The sequence below is a fragment of the Corvus hawaiiensis genome, chromosome Z (genome assembly GCF_020740725.1).
Source record: "Corvus hawaiiensis isolate bCorHaw1 chromosome Z, bCorHaw1.pri.cur, whole genome shotgun sequence".
Lineage (NCBI taxonomy): Eukaryota > Metazoa > Chordata > Aves > Passeriformes > Corvidae > Corvus > Corvus hawaiiensis.
In genome coordinates, this window is record NC_063255.1 from 3,755,335 (window position 1) to 3,774,205 (window position 18,871).

The 18,871-nt window shown below is 40.7% G+C and overlaps 1 protein-coding gene across 1 annotated transcript in view; it reads right to left on the reverse strand.

Moving 5' to 3' along the window:
• Positions 1-18,871, reverse strand: part of CWC27 (CWC27 spliceosome associated cyclophilin) — a 108,550-nt gene that overhangs the window by 55,835 nt on the left and 33,844 nt on the right. The gene's annotated exons all lie outside the window — the stretch shown is intronic.

Below are 18,871 nucleotides of genomic sequence, written 5' to 3' on the forward strand. Positions count from 1 at the left end.
CATGTGACAAAACAGTGAATATTAACTGCCTTAAGGCATTGCTCACTCAGACTCTCTCTCTTCAGACAGTGTTAGCAGTCTTTTTCTGACCACACCTGTCCCACAGGAGTCTCCAGCGGAGAAGTGATGTTATGTTTTAGTCTCAATTCACAAAGAGAAAAAAGCAACCTTTCATCTGCTTGGGGGGCATATAAAAGACATTTCCAGCACACATAGTGAGTTTTCATTAAAATGCTTCCCTTTCCTCTAACTTCATTTCCTTAAGATACCTCCAAACTCCTTGTCTCACCTCCATTCTGTGCTACATGTTTATGTATTTCATAAGGAGTTCTAAGGCTTGGACAGTGTTTTGTCTGTCTCCAGTTTCAGTCTTAAGAAGCCTCTCCTCTTACTACACAACACAGAGCGCAGCCTTTTGAATTCAATGAGTCAGCAGCTTTTACCTTCCACTAAAATGTTTGCAGAGCATGCTATGTCTCCACCAAAAGGTGAACTGTATGCACTGCATGTAGAAACAACTATGAAAATTTACAAAAAAAGGCAAATAGAGCCATTACCTACTTCCACTTAAGCTCACAAAATATTTAAAGCCATTTTGTGAATCCTGTCCTAAGTTTTAGAACTCACATTACTACAGCTGTACTGTTGCAAGTTTTTTTTACTTGCTGCCAGTGTTTAAGCTAGTGATAAACCACGCACAGAAACTGCCAACTTTAAGCAGAGTCAATGTCTAGCACCAATGGAGAGAAACAGATCCTGGCCAACTATGTAACTTCTCATTACATGACGTCAAGGATTTGCCCTGAACATTCATGATTAATCCATAATAATTTTTAATAACAACAAAAGAAGTAATTGTTAAGGTATTTCATATATATGAAAACATTTGGATCAACAACCAAATGAAGGAGTTATTATTTGATTTCAGGGAAAAGGGTGAGGAAAAAACGCTGAAAAGATGGCTATATCGAACAACTTCTACCCACACACACAGAGGGATCAAAAAAAAAAATTAAACAACAGCCATAACACATTAAGATCCCAATTTTTTAATGAAATGGTATTTCAGATGACCTTCTTCTACTTTTCCAAGAGCATGATTACCTATTAATGTAAAAAAATCAGTACACTAAGAAGTACGGTGGATCAACAGTGAATGAGACAATGAAATTAGTACAGTTCAACATTCTAGTGGAAAATATAGAGGGCTAAGACACATGAACTCACTTCCTGAAGCAGTCTTCAACAAAACAGAAAAACATATCAGAATTGCACAAAAGATCCCTGTTTAGAAGCAGCCATGTAAACTGGATTTTAGGAAAGGGCACCACCATCTGAAAGAACAGGGCACAAAACTAGTAAAACCAGAAATATATTGCTGAAACAGTTCTGTTTGACCAAAACAATTGCTAGTACCTTAAAGTTCAGTTACTTAATAATTCTGTAGGAAAAATACAGAAAAAGGTATTCTGCTGCTGGGAAATATATTTTTATGTGGAGTAATTAAGAGATGTGATGGAAGCACCATTACTCTGAACATTTTGTTCTCAACACGACTTTAGACAATATGAAAGAGTATAATCCCCCTCTGATGAGATGGCAGACTAATATATCCTAATATATCCCTTCTGCATTGAGATTACATGAATTTAATGCAACATCCTTATTTCTAGTAGGAATGATCCCACATTCCAAGTATTAAGTGATATGACACTAATTGGTATAATTGGGTAACTGATAAAATTGACAGTACTGAAACCACCAGGGTCAATACACATGGAGTGTTGAAAACTCTAGCAGGAAATCAGTGAATAGAATTCTAGTTAAGAAAGACAGTGTAGAGTGAAAGAAAGTAAAGAAAGTGAAATTATTTTAAAATACTTCTGAAGCTGAAGAGCTTTCCCAGCCTGAAGACCAGACTGATAACTAAAAAAACTGAACATCCTGAAAACAGAATATCTAGAGATGTTGTCTACAAAACAAACCAAAACTGAAACAAAAAGCAAAACAAAATAAGTACAATACTCTAAAATTATCTGTTCATAACAAACTGAGAAAAATCAGAAATTATCCTGGAAGTCCTGATTAAAATAGCTTATGGAGTATTATATGACCTTTTAATCACTGATATTGCATCCAACACAAAGTATTTTGGATTTCACTAGGAGATGAAGGTTAGTTGGTTTTTGAATTGAAAGCAACTGCCTAGAGACCACTGATCACAAACTAAAATAAGAGAAAATAAGAGCAAACTGGCTCACAAGTATATAAAAACAGTGTAACATTTGAGCTAGTTCTCCAACAGATAAAAATTATAGAAGGATTGCAGAATTATTACAAAATTGAGAATACTAGAATGCAAAGAAATTGTGATTGCATTTGAAAATCCTTGAAGACATAATTTAGTTGGCCTCAAATCACAATTCTGCAGCACATAACAAGGACAATACTGGCAGGAACCTCAGACTGGTTCACTGGGAAAGTGAATGCAGCAACTCGAGTTGAAAAGCACTGCATACAACAACGAGGGATACAAACTCATAAATAACTCTCCATGTTTGTCAAAAACCAGAATCATGCTACACAAAAATGGTGCACAATTTTTCAGTCCGTCAGTTGTAAAGGAAGTTGTTAGAATTCATCTAATGGAATAATAAATATATTTTAATCTGTCAACTTCTGTTTAAATTCCCAAAAGGATTAGTTGAGTGACTCTCTGTCTCCTCATCTTTTGATTTATCACATGAAAATTAGAAGACTGAGAATATGCCAATCTTTGCAAAGTGATAAAGGATTATCCAGTGGTTTTATTGGCCAACTGCCTCGGTATTAACAAACTACTACATATGAGAAAAAGATGAGAAAAAAAAAAGGTATTTTGTAAAAAGTAAGTGATAAATTTTCAACTATTAAAGATGCGTATGGAAAATACATGGTCTTATTTAACAAGTGCAACTTCATAGGCAGCACAGAAGAGAGCCAAAAAATTGCTCAGCTACTGAAGAAAATAGTATCTACAAAGAATCGTAAGATCATGGAATGTTAAGGGGTTGAAATGAACCTTAAATCATCTAGTCCCAACCACTCCTGCCATGGAAAGGGACACTGCCAGGGTTGGGGCATCCACAAACTCCCTGGGCAACCTGTTCCAGTGTCTCACATCCTCCAAATACCTAACCTAAATTTCCCTTCTTGCAGTTTGGACCCATTATTCCTTGTCCTATCACTACAGCTCCTGATGAAGAGCCCCTCAGGCTTCCCTGTAGGCCCTTTCAGATACTGGAAGGTTGCCGTAAGGCCCCCCCTCACACAACCTTCTCTTCTCAAACCACAACTTTCTCAGCCTGTCTTCATAGGGAAGGTCTGTCACTCCTCTCATCAGCTTCATGGCCTCCTCAGAACTTCCTCCAGCAGCTCCTTGTCCTTCTTATGCTGGGGGCACAAGAGCTGGACACAGCACTCCAGCTGGGGTCTCATCAGAGCAGAAGGGCAGAATCACCTCCTTTGCCCTGCTGCCCACACTGCTTTTAATGCAGCCCAGGATTTCCTTGGCTTTCTGGGCTGGTTAATGTTGAGTGTTTTATCTACCATCACCCCCAAGTCTTTCACCGCAGGGCTGCTCTCAATCTCTTCTCTGCCCATGCTGTTGGTGTGTCTGGGATTGCCATGACCCAGGTGTAGGACCTTGCACTTGGCTTTGTTGACCTCCATGAGGTTTGTACTGGCCCAGCTCTCAAGCCTGTCCAGGTCCCTCTGGATGCCATCCCTTCCCTGCAGCGTGTCACTGCCCCACACAGCCTGGTGCTGTCAGTGAACTTGCTGAGGGTGCCCTTGATCCCTCTGTCCATGTCCCTGACAAAGATGTTGAGCAGTATCGGCCCCAGCACTGACCCCCGAGGGACACCACTTGTCACTGGTCTTCACATGGATCATGAGCCCTTGGACCACAACTCTTTGTGGGTGGCCACCCAGCCAGTTCTTTATCTCTCCAGAGGTCCATCCCTCAAGTCCATGTCTCTCCAATTTAGAGACAAGGATGTTGTAAAGCCATGCTGGCTGTCACCAATCACCCCTTTCTTTCCATGCACCTTAGCAGAGTTTCCAAGAGAATCTGCTCCATAATCGTGCCTGGCACAGACGTGAAACTGACCGGTCTGTACTTCCTTGGGTCTTCCAATTCCCCTTATTAAATAGGAGTTTATATTTCCCTTTTTCTAGTTATCTGGAACTTCAAAGACTACAACACTGTCTGTTCTGTCTTTCCGAGAAAAAACAATTAAGATGACAGACAGTGTAAGTGTACAAATGAAATAAGAAGAAATAATATCGAGAAATGAGGGCTAACATTAGTAGAGAAAAGCAAAAAGACATAGCTGCTGGTAGCAAATTGGGCACAAATGTTTCACAGAAGGTATAGCCAATTACTAAAAGAAACTGACAAAAGAAGTGTATTCTCCACATTTTCTTGTCTTCACATCATAATAGCCACTTCTTCAAAACATTCTGGAACTGAGCACAACTTCTGCCTTCAAAAAACATGGATTACTGGGCTTATGAAAAGGGTAAATAGGACAAACCATGGTATAATGAAGGTCAGACTAGATGATCTAATAGGTCCAAACATCCATGCTTTTTTCCATTACTAGTTTACATGATGGGAAAAAGGAAATATTCACGTTTCCATATCTTTAGCCAAAATAAACATACTTCCTTGCCAAGCATTCAAAAATCCATAGTGCCCAAAGTTAACTACGATTTATAAACCAGAACACAGACTTTTATATAAAAAGAAATGAGCAAATCATAGATATCTGATCAAAGTTTCCATCACACACTATCCCTTTGGACAAACATTAGTATGAAGGTGACAGAATCAAGCAGGATTTACTCACTCACATACAGAGAGAGCACGGTTTGCTCTAACATTTTGGATATTTATCTACAAAAAATTCAAAAGGTATATATGGTGAAAATCCTTTGATATATGCTGTACTTTCAAAAGGTAGAATACTATTAGACTATTTAAGCCCAAGTATTCAGACAAATTCAATAAACACCGTGGTTACTTGAGTTAATGCCAGAAACATGCAGACCCACAAGGAAATACTCTCTTCCTAGTCTCTTCCAGGCTCTGCGTAACCTATGAAGGATCAAATGGTTACATCTTACTGCTGACCTAAACATTTTGTAAGTGCATGGTAAACTTTTTTTCAGAAAACCCATACAATTATTAATTTTCTCTGTTTTGCACCTTCTCTTCTTCTTTGCCTCTGTTTCGTGAGTTCTTTAACTCAGAGTTCGGATTGAAATGCAGGGGACACAGAGTTTATCTTCGGATTCAGATGTTTATTATTTCTTATCTATAGTACAGCTGCACAGAGTGTGCCTCTAAGTTAACAAGGTGAAAATGGCCCCCCAAGTGCTACCTTCCAAGGTCTTTTAAAGTCCAATCTATCCAATTATGGAATGCCAACTAATTTATTTTTACTTATAATCCAGTAACTAAACATTCATGTTCCACACTGCGGGTTTTTTGAACCAATACCAGAACACCCAGATTTGTGAAAAAGGAGGAGGAAAGAAGAAGAACTAACCTACACCCAAAATCCTCCATATTTTTACTATATCCCATAAACCTAATTTCTCTACATTCTACATATTCTACTCAGTGATATAACTTTAATTACACAGCAACAACCTCAGTGTTATCACACAATTTGGGAAGCTTTTCCCAAGGCCTCAGGTCAAATGCAGTGTGCTTCTGAGGATCATTGCCTGTCAGCACTGAAAGACTGGAATTCTCTGAACTCAGGGTTCCAACATCTCCCCCTCCTGTTTGAACCATGAACACTGCTTTAACTGCTTTGTTAAACCATTGTCGGATACACTGAAGTAGACAAGGTACAAGTACCATCATGACTATAATGACAATCAAAACATACATTCCCACTCTCAGAAGCTCTCTCCACAACGGAGCGAGGCTCAACCAATCAAACAGATCATCCAACCATGATCCTCTTTCAACTTTGAGTTTGATGATACCTTCTTCTAATTGTTGAATGCTCTTGTGTATTGATACTGAATGGTCAGAAAGGTTTTTGCAACACATTCCATCAAAATCTTTGCATCCATGTCCATGCACTAACAAAAGGAAATCTATTGCTGCTCTGTTTTGCAAAGTTGCATGCCTTACACTTTGAACATCTGTTAACAAATTGCTCAGTGCAAGAGAAATGGCATGAGAGTTCTTACTTAGCCAACAGCCTAATTGATCCAATTGTTTCAAGGCTGCTCCTGCAGCAACTTGAGGTACAAAGAGAGCTGCAGCAAACATTCCATACTCTTCTCCACAAATCTGACATATTTGATGGAAGAAATATTCCTGTATGTAGTCATATCTCTGAGACAAACAGGACTGCTGGACATCTGAAAGTACATGATGCCTCAATACTTTGGGTCTATTAAGTAGGAGCTTGTCTGACCTAAGGTCCCTGTACTCTGCGGTACAACACAGCTGCAAAACTCAGTTTACCTAGACTAACAGACAAAAACTCCAAAATGGACTCCTTCATTAGGAGAAAGCATGCATGGGTTGAAATACCTCTTGATTAAGCATAACTGGTTTTGCATTGCTTTTCAATCATAAGTTTAGATCAATTGAGACAGATCATGAAGTACCACAGGTGTTAAACAAAGGCATTTAAGCAAACAGGGTTTAACATGAACACTTCATACACGAGTGTCATATACTTCTCCTGATACAAGACCAATCTGTAGTATAAAGCTTAGTTGCCTGTTGTTTTTTGCTTGCTTTTGAAAGCCAATCTGTCATCCAAAAATCTGCTAGGTATCAAGTTATGAAGCACTATAACATGTATATAGACAAGTGGAAAATATGGAGGCATTTAAGGTAAAAATAGATTGAATTTCTAAACTGTTATTTAATCCAATGCAGTTTTAATTTATGTCCCTGAAGTGATTTGCAAACCCTAATCTCAGTCAAATTCAGGAACCACAAAATCCACAAACTGAGTGCTTCTGCTATTCTAATTTATCATATTTTTGAAGAAAAACATAAACCAGCATTTATTGAAATTGATTCAATTGTTGATAATCAACAACCATGTGTGGAGGTCTTCCTCAGACATTTTTTAAAAGCTAAGAGCATGAGATGAAGTTAAAGACTACAGCAGTGCAGTGCAAATTGTTGCAAGCCATGTTTTCTTACACCAAGAGGTTCAAGTACTCTACTCCACCAAAAAAGGCAAAAACCCCTCAAAAAGCAGAGTGGAGTTCAGCCTGAGAACCACAACATGATCTCAAACAGCAATCACTAGTTATTGACCTTTGTAAATCACGGTATAAAAAAAACCCCCCACCCTCCTGAGGAAGTGGATGCCTAACTACCTCTTGAAGAAGCAGAAGTTTCTCACTGAGAGTTCGCATGCCTAATCCTGTGTGTCACGGCAGAACTGCTGCTGAGCTCCTGTTCTCCACTTGCTTCCCATGGAGCTCAAAGCTTAACTTGGCAGCTCTGAAAGTTCTCACTGTAAATGGTTCGAACTGTTTACCATCACATCCTCCCACACACATGCAAAAAACCACAATGTCAAAAGTCATAGATATTTTTTAAAAAACATGAAAATCATGGAATCCATCACTCTTACGACAGCCATGACAAAAATGAAGTTTCAGTGATGGGTTGGCAAAAGGTTTATGTAACCCTAAACTCTTATGCAGAGAGTGAGTCTGAAGGCATTGTATGGTTCATTTAACATTATAGAATTTTTTTCCTGTTTTATATAGTTAGAAGCACTTAAAGCCTGAAAAGAGCATAGGGTGCACATGAATTCCATTTTGGCATATTTTGCAAGAAATCAATATGAAACAAATCAGGTTTTGAAGTTCCTGCTATAAAAAAAATAAAACTTGAAAATCAAAACACTGGAAATATTTATAATTTGTGGTAGCATACATTTAAAATCTCAAATCAGTTTAAGCAATGGATAATAACTTATCACCAACTGGAGGGGACACAAGAAAGAAAAAAAACCCAACCCAATTTGTGACAGTGCTCAACATGACATCAAAGCAGATCAGACAGAAAAAAAAGGAAAGAGAAAAAGCTAGGCAAGAAATAAACTATGCAGATTTGAAACACAGGCTAACAAGATCTCACAATGGCAGATTACTATAGCAATATATATGCTACAGAAAAGAAAATACAACTTTGAAGTAATTAGTAATTTCTCTAGCCTTCTTTCAAAAACTTCCAGGGAGAGAGGGAAATCAACTTAAGAAAAATTGCTCTTTTTCAACTTATGTTGAGTCTATCTGAACCTAACAATGTAAACAGAAACAATACCATGTAAACCCTTGAAAACACATTTGAAGAAGAGAAAGAATATGATAATGTATTTGAATTCAGCATGTAAATTCCCAAGGAAATAGGAAGAAATTTGCTGTTCTGCATTAGGCTATTCTCCTCACCATTGAGAGAATGGTACTAGTGGAAGAAGTGGTAAAATATTGACTGTACAAGCATCACTGATGCACTCTTTCATTCATACTGAGATAGAAAACTGTTATTGGCAACATGCTGGAAAAGAATATACGGACTGAGATTCTTAAAGTATGCACCTCAAATCCTAAAGGCAATAAGGACATAATTTTTAAAATAACAGATATATTATTCACACATACACTTTCTTCCCATTGAGAAACTGAGGTCTCTTGCCTTTCCCTGGACATGCTATTGTATCTGACTACTGCAAGACTGGCAGACACAGTAGGGAGAGAAAACCATAGATCTTAAGTTAGGGGTTCCTGTACCAAAAAACTTGGATTTTTTGGTTTCATATTTTTTCAAAGAATATTTTCTACCGTAACATCACAACAGTCCACATTTCTCATTCACAATTAAGTAACAAGTCTACCTGTAACTAACGAATGGAATAATTCCATGGAAAGGAAAAGATCAAAAAATAGGAAAATACTGAATGTGTTACAATACAGTTGGACAGCTGGAAACTAACACCGAAATTCTAAAGAAACCATCTGAGATTTAGCAGCATGCACAGATGAAGTTCTTATGAACAGCCCAGCTGTTTTAACGATTTGCTGACACTGAAAACAAAAGGTATTGCACTACTTTCCTTCCTAAATTGCTCTTCCTTCATCTACCAGGACATCTAGTTTAGGCTTTTGCTCAGTTACCTTTCTTATAGGAAAGTGAAATAAGTCAGTGCTATTCTGATGAGGGCTAGAACAGGTGTGGATGGTAAGTAGTAAAAATGCACAACCAGGAGCGGGGGATATAGGGGAAGCAAGTAATAGAAAAGAGATTGGTAAATTAATCCTGCAAACCTGCTGATGATCATTTGGAATTACCAAATAAGTTTTAATTTTTGCTAAGTAATCTGGTCACCTCTCTATTTTTCAGGTTTGTATGCTTTAAATATTCATAATCACTAAGCTAGTTTATGGCATTTGCTGGGTTTATCTGTTATGCTTCTGTGTATCTACACTGAGAGAACATACCCTTTAGCATACAGCCATAAGACTCAGAGGAAAGAAATACATGTGATTATTACTTAATGCAGTGACTTTGTACTACTAGAAACTCCCCATAATTGGATATCTTTTACATCATCCTTTTAATAGTGAAAAAGGTTTGTTTTTAAAAAACAAAGTAAGGAACCCACAAGGATTATCAAAGTCCCAACTCCTGGCCTTACACAGGACAACCCCAAAAATTACACCATGTACCCAAGAGTGTTGTCCAAGCACTTCTTGAACAACAGAGTACCTATTTCCTTTAGATTCCTAAGAATGCAACAGTAAGATTTTTTCACTCTTTACATCAATGCTGCCACGAAATATGTATAAGATATGAAATACACTGTTATACTGTGAAATAGGAACTCCAACAGCTAAAACTATTACTAAGGAGAGTTCCCTAACACACACTTGGAACAACAGTCTTTCATAACTCCTTTTAAGTACTCATTTTAAATACAAGTTTTTTCCTTCCGTATATTTTCTTTCCGCAAATATAAGGCTTCAGACAGTAAACTAATATCACTGTGACTGAAATTAAGCATGAAAAGAAACTGCAAAGGAGCATATTTAGAAAAGGGAGAAAAGCACTTGGAAACAATAGGACCAAATCTCTTGTCTAGTACAGAATGGTATGACACCAAATCTTTTGTCCCAGAAAGGAATGGAGCCTGTCTATGAGAAAAATTTTGATTGGTGTGGACAGCATGCATTATTTAGCAAGGCTTAAAATGACAGACCCTGCCCTTGCAGATGATACCTCATATGAAGAATCTCAGCTGATACACAAAGGTTTTCATAACTCTTAAGTCTTGTCGTCTGTCGACGTAAGAACCTAGAGATTTGTGGAAAACAGGTTAGAGCACCCATAATTTCTGTTTTTGAGAGATTCTCTGGGCAGATAATGAAATTCTAGAATTTCTTAGGTTGCAGTGGACCTTCAAGATCATTGAGTTCAACTGTTAACTCAGCAAATGCCAAGTTCAGCACTAAGCCACGTCCCTAAGCACCACATCTACATATATCTTGAAAATATCTTCACCAATTTTCTGGTCCACAACTGTATTGGTGAAGGAATTTTTTCTAATAACCAGTCTAAACCTCTCCTGGTGCAACTTGAGGTCATTTGCTCTTGTCCTATTCTGGTTATGTGGGAGAAAAGACTGCCACCTACCTCACTACAACCTCCTTTCAGTTGGTTGCAGAGAGCAATAAAGTCTCTCATGAGCCTTCTTTTCTCCAGGCTAAAGAACCCCAGTTCCCCTCAGCTGCTCCTTGAAGGACCTGTGCTCCTTCACACTGGGGGTAGATGTGGCCCTTAGGGACATGGTTTAGTGGTGAATGTGGCAGTGTTAACTTTACAGTTTGGTCCAGGGATCTTAATGGTCTTCCCCAACCTAAAAAGTTCTATGATTCTATCAACTGCACCCTCAGTAAATTTGCAGACAAGACCAAGCTGGGTGGGAGTGCTGTTCTGCTGGAGGGCAGGAAGGCTCTGCAGAGGGATCTGGACAGGCTGGATCATGGGCTGAGGCCAGTGGTGTGAGGTTCAACAAGGCCCAGTGCCAGGTCCTGCCCTTGGATCACAACAACCCCAGGCAGTGCCACAGGCTGGGGCAGAGTGGCTGGAAAGGGCCCACAGGAAAAGGACCTGGGGGTGCCGGTGACAGCAGCTGAACAGGGTGTGCCCAGGTGGCCAAGAGGGCAAATGGCATCCTGGCCTGGATCAGCAATGGTGTGGCCAGCAGGACCAGAGCAGTGATTGTTCCCCTGTACTGGGCACTAGTGAGGCCACACTTCAAATCCTGTGTGTTCAGCTTTGGGCCACAGGACAGACCTTCTCCCCTCTTTGAGCAAAGAAGGAAGGGGTGATATCATTTTGGTAACATAAATGAGAAAATAGTATTTTATTCAGTACTGCATTCAGATTACTCTTGAAAGTCAAAGCAAGGCTGTATCAAGAGCTTCCTTCTGCACAGCTAAAGGGAATTAAAAGATTATGCACAGAACAGAGACTTAGTCTACAACAGACCACTATTACAGCAAAGTATATGCCCCATGAGGATGCACTCATTTTCCAGAAAATGAAATAATAAAAAAACCTGATAAAGCTCAAGTAAGTTTCAAGGTGCTTAACTTAAGCCAGTAAAAATAATTTTAATAGAGGGAGAAAAACCAGAAAAAATGACTTGAACCTTCCGGTACAAGTCTGAACAATTCTTATTATTTAATAAAATAAATGTATGCAATCCCACACTTTAAGACTGGGTCCTGATATTCCAGTAATACTGTAAGTTATCCAGCATATTTGGAACCATGGAAGCTCTAGAACACATTCATCTGCAAGTGCTCTAAACCAGATAATTTCACTCCACTTGTATAGACTACAATTTGCATTGTTTGGATCTCAGAGCAAGGGATAGCCTCACCAACTTGATAAACATAAAAATCATCACTGGAGACATGAAAAAAAAAGAAATAAAATAACATTTCCCATAATTTCTTCCTCAAATACATATGAATCCTAGAAATATATATTTTAAAATTACATTTAAATCTTACTTCCTAAGAATTTCACTTTCCACACCATCACTGTATTTATGGACAAGACATGTAGAACCGGCACTTAGGGACATGGTTTAGTGGTGCACACTTGGGAGTGTCCTGCTTATATTTGGATTTACTGATCTTAATGGTTTTTCCAACCTCAGTAATTCTGTAATTCTAAATTAAAAGTTTCAACATATGCTACAAAATTTCTAAAAGCATACATCTTACATTGCAGTAAAGATGAAATACTGTAAAGATGAATTCTCTTTGAGAATTCCAAACTTCTGTACATATTAAAATATTTCAAGAACGACAGAACATTTTAAATCCAAGGTATTTTGGAACATGCATTTGTATTGTAATTATATGAATCACAAATATCACTTGTCACAAATGCATTTAAATAAAGCTGAGTATCTTTTGGAGTAGGCTCGCAGAGCCTGAACAAACAATTACGGCACCAATGCTTACCTATAGTTAGCCCAAATGTAAGAAATACTCAAAGATATGAGGGTATGAAATAGGCACATACTATTTAGCATTTTAGGATATAAATTTCAGTAAGAGCACTGGAAATACGTTTATTTAATAAACACTACATAACTCCTTGTAAGGGTTAGATAATGCCTTGAATGTTCTAGTATCAAAATAGTAACATGAAAGTAGAGAGACAGAAATAGAACCTCATGATTTGTAATTGTTTCAAGAATTATTTTATAAATCTACACAGGACAAATATGTAAGGTTTATTCCTACTTCCTAACAGATACTAGTGGACAAATTGGCTAGAAAGTGAGAATTCTGCTGAGCAATATATGAAGTTTAATACAGCTTTTCCCACCCTGAGTCCTTAGGGCTTTTTGTACTGTCATAGTTTATCAGCAACTTATTTCCATGATCAGGAGACAACATTGTCACTTAATCTTAGCAGGCATTCTTGCTGATCCTCTAGCCAGAGGGTTCTAATGTTAATAGAACAATAGCCACCATTCAAAACCATCCTCTTCTGCCAACAGCCTGCAACCACCATTTCATCAGTCAATGAAAAAAAAACAACAATGAGCCTAAAGGTTACTGGGCAGTAAATTTGTGGAGGAAATGCTTGAATGAAAAAAGACATCCATGAATGCATTTTTCCCTCACCAGTATTCTACCACCTTACTGATGACAGTGTTTTGAAAAGATCTGCTTAATCCTTTAAATTTACCAGCAGAAAATGGCTACCACTACAACTCTAAAACCTTGCTATAACCTTATAATAACACATCTGCCATGGACAGACTGCAGATAAAATTCTGCAGATGCAAAATAGAAGTATTTTTATGCCTTTGAACAAGTTAAGCTATTTATTTTTGTCTGTTTCACAGGAGAAACCTCTAACCATACAAATTAGACAGGATTTGAGAGACCTGGAGAGGGCTATAGATCACATGATTAAAGAATTGTCTCTGATTAAGGATGGTCATATTATTTGGATAATTTTTGTTACAGATTCGCCAAACAAAAATCAGATTGTAACAGACAATAAGCCTTGAAAAGTATCACTGAATTTTTATTAATACAAAAAGCAATATTAATACTGTTTTCTTGGCAGGTGTAAGTATTTTTTTCAAAGATGCTTACATTCAGCTATACAGGAAGGTGCCTTAATAATGCCCTAAAATCTACTAACATTCCACCTACTACAACTCTTTTTTCTGGGCAGAGGTGTTATTAAAAAATCCAACAGCTTCAATTAAAATGTTTTCACTGGATCATGCACTTGTTTTTAAAAATAAAAATTTGTTTTTAATTCAATTTTTACACTTTAAAACAAATTCAAGATTATTGTCAAATATAATTCAATTACTTTTTCCACTAAAAACAATTACTGTGAAGATATTATCCTCACTATGAAATAGAAGGGATAGCACGACATAAAATCACAGCTATTTTAAGTAGATGAAGGTTTATTTTTCATTTAAGCACTTATTTTCTTCGATGAGAAAAACATACTTCGTTGATGAAAGGTAACGTTAACTCAGTAACTTTAACTTCATACATAATGCTGATAAACAATTTCACATTTTAGATGGCTGAAGAGATCTGTTTTTCTTTGGACATTTTAACAGAATGGCTAATTTCCTTATTTTCTAATCAAAATAGCTAGCAACCTGAACATACCTAAGAAATAGTTCGGTAACTTTTTGTCTTACGCTACTGTGAATGAACACGAAATTGCTCAGTGTTGAATTGTAAGAAAAAAACCAGCACATAAAGCATCTATGAAATAATCTGAAACCTGCATCATATTTTCATTATAAATATAACATATTTCATCAGAATACTCCAAAGTACATTGTAATTAATATCCCAGTAAATCTTGAAGAAGCTGTAAGTTTGAGTGTTTCACAGATAATATGCATTAAAAATGAAAATTTAAAAAAATAAGAATACAAAATTGGAGTTCAAAATAAGCTGGACATATTAAGTCCATCCTCTTTTCTGGAGGTGATTATGCAACTGCTGACCTCAATTCACACTAAAAGTTGTTTTTTTCCATTTTGTGTGCTAGTCACTGAAACAGCCACACAACCTACTTGTTTGAGAATGCTATCTTACAGAGGGAAAATATATCTATAAAATTAGCTTGAACCCTGTCCTCTACCACAATGAAAGTGGCATAAATACTTCACTCACTCTCATCTATCGCATTACAGTGAATTACAGCATGCATATACTTAAAATGAGAATACTACCATAATGCCATTTCTGTGACAATGACATACTATACATAAAGTCACTACTATTTCTTGAGGAATTATTTGGGAAAAAATAAAACATGGGCACTGTACTAGGTTAGTATTTAATCCACATGCATTCAGAAACACTCTCCATTCCATATACAACCAACAGCTTCCAAAGTAGATGTTACAATCTCACAATCAATATTCAAATGTTAATTCAATCACGAAAACCATACCAACTTATACCCTTGTTGGGGTTTTAGTTTAGTCTTAGGTTTTCCTGTTAAAGGAATTTTCTCCCATATGCATGTTGCTAGGGGACAAATAGCTGTACTTAAGAAAGACAAAAAGGGGAGTGGGGCGGGCCTGGCTACTCTTTTGTCTACACCTGGGTGTGGGGACAGTTCGCTCTGAGCGTCCGGAGAGAGAAGCTGCAGAGAAAGGAGCTGCTGCTGCTTTCTTTTTGGCCGTTCTTTCTTCCTGCTGGAAGCAACACCGGGACCCCAAAAGCCGCTTTTCCCTGCCCTGCTGGAGACCGAGCTGTGGCTGTCCTGCCCCGCTGCTGCTTCGAGCTTTCGCTACGCTGTAGCCCTGCTCGCCCTGCCTGCCTGGGCCTCCGTGGGTTTTTCCCATCTGGATACATCTCGTCTGCCACCCGGGATTTGCGTTCGTCCCTGCCATTCCAGCCTGCTGTTCCTGAGAGCCCGGGATCAGCTGCCCAGGGGTTTGTGAAGCCTTTGTTCCATCCCTTCCCGGGATCCCAGGGCACCAGAGCCGCGTGTGTCCCGAGCTCGCTCCAGAGCGCCCCCTGCAGCCGCGGGGAAACCATCGCACCTGCCCTGCTCACCGGGAGCCGCCAGCGCCCCTGCCGGCTGCGAGCAGAACTGCACCCGAGGGGAAAGAGCCTGACAGCCGAGAAGGCTGGCACTGGGTTTGTGATTGCTGTTACTGCCATAGTTGTTGTTGTTTTGTTTGACTGGTTATATACATATATATATATAGTAAAGAACTGTTATTCCTATTTCCCACATCTTTGCCTAAAGGCCCTTGATTTCAAAATATAATAACTTGGAGGGAAAAGGGGTTATATCTGCCACTTCAAGGGGGGCCTCTGCCTTCCTTAGCAGACACCTGTCTTTCAAAACCGAGACACATCTTGGCGCCCAACGTGGGGCCTGAGGGCATTAAGAGATAGAGGTGAAAAAGGAGTAACAGTTCCTGGATAACTTTATTTTGTGTGCTGGATATTGGAACCTTGTTAGGCAGCACTATGTGGTCTAGTTTACCCTGGTTCGGGTGGCACGTAGCCGTGGCTATATTCTTCCCCTTTGCAGCTCCTTACTTGAATATGGGTCCTCTGACTAAGGCTACCATTGCTGTTATCCAGCTTGCGTTATGGGTCGAGAAGGTGAGGAATTCATGGGTTTTTAACTTCCTCCGGAATGTGGGCACATGGATAAACAGCTATCACACACTGAGCACATGTTTTTGGGGTTATGTTAACAATGGTACCTTCTGTGAGGAAATGACACCAGGGGAAGTTTTCTCCCAACCCCTCAACCAGTTCTTTGGGCCCACCCCATCAATTTTTGAAGGGTTTAAATTCCCTCTGAATACGAACCATCTGCTGCTGATAGGCCTACTCTATTTAGCATTCAAGGATAAGTTGAGATTGGCTTGGATATCTACCCGGACACCAGCCCCAGAGACTAGAGATCCTGCCCCAGAACCTGACATGGCCCCAGAGAGTAGAGTTCCTACCCCAGAGCCTGATCCTGCTCCAGAGCCTGACACGGCCCCAGACACTAGAGATCCTACCCCAGAACCTGACACGGCCCCAGACACTAGAGAGCCTACCCCAGAGCCAGAGCCTGCCACAGCCCCAGACACTAGAGATCCCGCCCCACAGACTGATACCGCCCAACAGTCCACCTCAGAAATGGACTACCCAAACTGGGTGGGGGTACTGGAAAAAGGGATGCAGGAGATGTGCCAGGAGATGGGCCAGGTGCGCAAGGAGATGTGCCAGGAGATGGGCCAGGTGCGCCAGGAGATATGCCAATTGCTAAGGGAATACACCTCCTCAGCTAGTGAAAAACCCTCTCCCTGCCCCAAAGAGGGTGAGTCCGATGGTGCAGCAGTGGAACCCACGGATGTTACAACCGTCCAGGCTTCAGCTGAACCACAAGGGCAACCACAGCCAGCAGCGGTCGCCCCTGTGCAAAGGAGGAAGTATAAGACCAAATCAGTACGACCAGTTAATGATGATGGGCAACCAGGGCCCTCACAACCAGCAGGAGAGCCAGAGCCAGAAATCATCACTGAGTCCCTGTCGCACGACAGTCTCCGTGCTATGCGAAACGACATTGTGCGAAGGGGGCGTGAGCCTTATACCACCTGGCTGCTTCGGGTTTGGGACCTTATGGGCACAAGTGTGCAACTCGATAGTGGTGAGGCAAGGTATCTGGGATCGTTGACCCAGGACCCAGGTGTGGACCAGATATTTGTGAGGGAGCCAGGGCCTCTCTCTCTCTGGGAGCGGCTCTTAATGAGTGTGAGAGAAAGGTTCATTCACAAAGAAAGAATGCAGGAGTATCATCATAGAATGCAGTGGAAGACACTCGAGCAAGGGATCCAACAGCTAAGAGAGGTGGCAATATTAGAGGTACTCTTTGGGAAGGATGGACAGCATGACAATGACCCCGATAAGGTCAGGTGCACAGGACAGATGATGTGGAACCTGGCAAGGCTAGGGCCATCGCAATACACCACCTTCATTGCAACGATTGATGCTGACAATACCCGAGAAACAGTGGGCTCTGTTGCCAACAGGCTCAGGCATTATGACAGCATGATCAATGGCCCGCTGAAAGCTCATGTCTCTGCTGTGGTCCAGGACCTCAAAGAGGAGATGAAGGAGATGAGGAAGGAAATGAGGGAGGAGATGAGGGAGGAGATGAGAGAGGAGATGAGGAGGGTCAGTGTGGCACCAGTGCGAGTCACAGGCCCCCAAGTCAGAGCCCGTCGTCCCCCTGCTAGAGAGAGAGGGTACACCCCACGAGCTGAGCTGTGGTTTTTCCTGTGTGAGCATGGGGAAGACATGAGAAGGTGGGATGGGAAACCCACCTCTGCCCTGGCAGCGCGGGTGCGTGAACTCAAGGAGGGAGGCACTAACCGAGGAGGTTCCGCTAAGGTGAAGGTAGCCTCAGCCTCCCGTGACCGAGCTGCCAGGCATTACAGAAGGGAGGATGATATGTCGGATCCCCTTGAAGGTACCTCGAGCATGTACGCCCAGGGAAAGAATGATACCCAGGGCTAGAGGGGCCCTGCCTCTAGCCAGGAAGAGGCACGGGAGAACCGAGTTTTCTGGACGGTGTGGATCCGATGGCCTGGCACATCAGAGCCACAAAAATATGATGCATTGGTTGATACTGGGGCACAGTGTACTTTAATGCCATCGGGACATGTGGGGGCAGAACCTGTATCCATCGCTGGGGTGACCGGGGGATCACAGCAGTTGACCCTTTTGGAAGCTGAGGTGAGCCTGACTGGGAAGGAGTGGCAAAAGCATCCGATTGTGACCGGCCCAGAGGCCCCGTGTATTCTGGGCATAGACTTCCTCCGGAATGGCTACTACAAAGACCCAAAAGGACTCAGGTGGGTATTTGGGATTGCTGCTGTGGAGGCAGAGGGCATTAGGCAATTGAACACCCTGCCTGGACTATCTGAGAATCCTTCTGCAGTTGGGCTCCTGAAAGTGGAAGAGCAACGAGTGCCAATTGCCACCTCGACAGTGCACCGCCGGCAGTATCGGACAAATCGAGATGCTGTGATCTCCATCCACAAGATGATCCGCGAGCTGGAGAGTCAAGGGGTGGTCAACAAGACCCACTCACCCTTCAACAGCCCCATCTGGCCTGTGCGCAAGTCTGATGGGGAATGGAGATTGACTGTGGACTATCGTGCCCTGAATGAAGTGACTCCACCGTTGAGCGCTGCCGTGCCAGACATGTTGGAGCTCCAGTACGAGCTGGAGT